The following is a 3,220-nucleotide window of genomic DNA, read 5'->3' on the forward strand; positions in this document are numbered from 1 at the left end:
ATTGCAGAAATTTCACTTGGACACAATGATTAGTGAGCTTTTAACAACATATTTAACCGCTTAAATTTCTTGTTCACTCAGAAAAAAACAAAATACAGCCATGAATGTTTGAACATGTACTCACAAAAGTTAGTACACCCCAGATGAAAATCTGATGTAATATGTTGTTAAAAGGTCACTAATCATTGTGTCAAAGTGAAATTTCTGTAATGCTTTCCTATGAAAAGATATACTCAAAAATCTGCAAAACTGTGAGGGGTGTATTCACTTTCGTGATATACTGTATTACTTCGTGATTCATTTTAGGTCTGGATCCTCGGTGCCTGGCCTGGAGCACTAAGGCGGGAGAAGTGAGCTCAGCTCTGATTTAAAATGAGCTCTGACCAATCGCTGACAGTTGACGTTCATGACGTATGTTATTATGCTCCTAACAAGTGCGTTCGCATCTGAAAACCGACTAAAAACCCTCCCCAGAGAAGAGTAATCAGACCATTCATGAATTACAAAGTAATTCAAAATGAATGGCCTGGCTTTTCAGGCTAGTCCAAGGGACCATTACCTTTACAATACAGAGCAAGTACCAGCATATACATAGCAATCTGTTTACTGCTTTGTAGATGTACGTACTTCTTTGCAATACAGCATGATGATGAGTTCATGATTTGTATCGTATGCAGTAGATACTTAGTTCGCTATATAAATTAGAATGGCTTGATGTGAAGGAAACGGAGCACTTGCAATGTGTGAAGTTGAGACAATCGTGTTGTCATTTTTCAGTCTTTTCTGGACAACTCTCTTTCTACGAATGAAGGAAGTCCGTAAATTCCACATAGCTTCAGCACAGAGGGTACACGATAAGGTAATGCAATGTTAATAAAACACTAAACTGAGAATATCCCGTAAAGACACATCTTTATGAATTTGCTGTTACCAGAATCGCAATGACCAAGTCGCAGTGCATTACTAAAGGTTGTGTGTTGTGTTTCAGTAGTCTAGTACTATGGTAATTGACTTTTTTCAATGTCTATTACAGCGATCCACTGGTGGAACGGCGTGCATTATAGGGCTACATTGTGTGGTCTTGGTCTCATTCAATTTCATTAGATTCATTCAACTCATTCGACTGATTTGATTCATTGACTCATTCGATTGTTGAATTCAACTCTTTTAAATCTCTTGAGGGTTCAGTTAACGATCTGCAGCCATAAACATTAAGTGTTAACTCAACACTCAGAATTGAATTAATACTCAATTAATAATCGATTGGGACCATATTCTCAGAATAGTATTTAGTATGGTCCCATTTCAAGATTCAAGATTTTTTTCATTACATCTCATTATAGGTGTATAAGAGAATAACATTATTTGTGTTTTATCTCCTCAAAAGAAAAATATTTAGATTTTTAGTGATAAATTCAACTTAATCAAGTGGGACACTATATTCTCAGAAAAGTTTTAAATTAACACTGCATTTTTTACTGTGTAGAAGTAGACAGTAACCAAGGATGTGGCTTTAGTGATACCAGCACTATACAGAGAGGACCTCAAGAGAGTAGTCGTATGTTTAGTTCTTGATTATTTCATGTAGCACTTTATAGTTCAGAGCCACGGATATCTGGATGCCTGTCAGCTGTAGGGAGATGTTTGACATTTTAATATATTTTAGCTTTATACTTGTAGTACTTTTACTACTTTTACAGAGAAATTTACACTCAAAGCATTTCAATCTGTTATGAAGGATTTCTCCTCCTCTTCTCTTGTTTCGTATTAGGCTTCTTTCTGCTGCACAGTTATGTGAATCCCAACTGTAAATGTGTGTTTGCCCCATAATATTATGGGACAATATTGTTTTGATGACCAACTTCAATATTATGGGACAATAATATTATTTTGACACGTCCGACTTTGTTTACATGAGGCAAACTGACAGTAACCATGGAGACCTCATAAAGGCCGTAAACATGGACACTTAATAGAGTTCTGACCTAAGATTATAGAGTACTCTGCTCTACAATCGTTGCATCTGACTTCTTCAGTGTTTTTTTTTCCAGTCTAGGGCAGCCAGAGTTAAAATGTTGGTACCGTATATTAGGCTAACTTTTGAGCAATGTTTGGTAACACTTTATTTTAGGGATACATCTATTAGCACTAATACATACAATTTTCCTGTATAAGTAACTTGTAAGGCATGTACAAAGCAAAATCAAACATTTGTTAGGCATGTATTCGCAAATTTCTTGTTCATGCACAATAAGGGATTCATTACCAATTTAACCCTAGCAAGGACCTAGTAGGCCTTAGCGTTTGCTTAGTACATGCCTTACAAGTTACTAATGCAGGCATTAACATTGTATTTATTAGTGCTTATAGATGTATCCCTAAAATAAAGTGTTACCCTATGTTTTTAGAGCAGCGCCGTGATGGACTAGTATGATTCAATGTCTTTGCCTGCTGATCATTTCTCTATTCAGGATGAAAAATGGAAGGGGGGGGTACCCTTTTGAGTAATGTGCTCTGTGGAAGCGTCACGATCAGGCGTCACTCAAGAATATTTACAGGGCAACACTTAGCCTGCTGATAATTTATTTCCTGATGAAAAATAGGTGTTGCTCCATATCTGTGAGAAAGTGTGTTTGTTAACGACGCTACCCAGCACCATTAGTCAAAGAGTCGCTCTGTGAGGGATGACTTTTGGAAACAAAACAGTTATAATTCAACTCTGACATCATTGAGAGATAGCCATCACAATTGCAATAGGATTTGTGTAGCACATTATCGTAAAAAACTGTCATTCAATGCATTTGAGGGGAAAGAATGAGAAGAGAGAAGAAAAATATTACAGAAAGTAGAAAGTATTACCGAGTAGATGACTTATCTTAATCAAAGGCAGATTGAAATAAAGATGGCGACTTTTATCTTATGCGGCAAGAGAGGTTGGGACATTTTTTAATCATTTTTGTCATATCTTTTGTTTATTTGTTATTTTGTTTTGTTTGCCAATTAAAACAGTATTAGAGACATGTAGGTAGAATTATTCGCCTTACTGTTTCAGAAAAATAGGTCAAGACATGTATATTGTTTTTCTGTAACTTTTTTTGAGATTTTATTGTACTGTGTATTTTATAAATGCTAACATTTTATCTATTGTCATTGTTTTATTGGTAGTTTCTAGGCCTTTAAAGTTTATTAAAGTATGCAATCTGAAAAGAAGAGCATGTCC

The sequence above is a fragment of the Engraulis encrasicolus genome, chromosome 17 (genome assembly GCF_034702125.1).
Source record: "Engraulis encrasicolus isolate BLACKSEA-1 chromosome 17, IST_EnEncr_1.0, whole genome shotgun sequence".
In the NCBI taxonomy this organism is placed as follows: domain Eukaryota; kingdom Metazoa; phylum Chordata; class Actinopteri; order Clupeiformes; family Engraulidae; genus Engraulis; species Engraulis encrasicolus.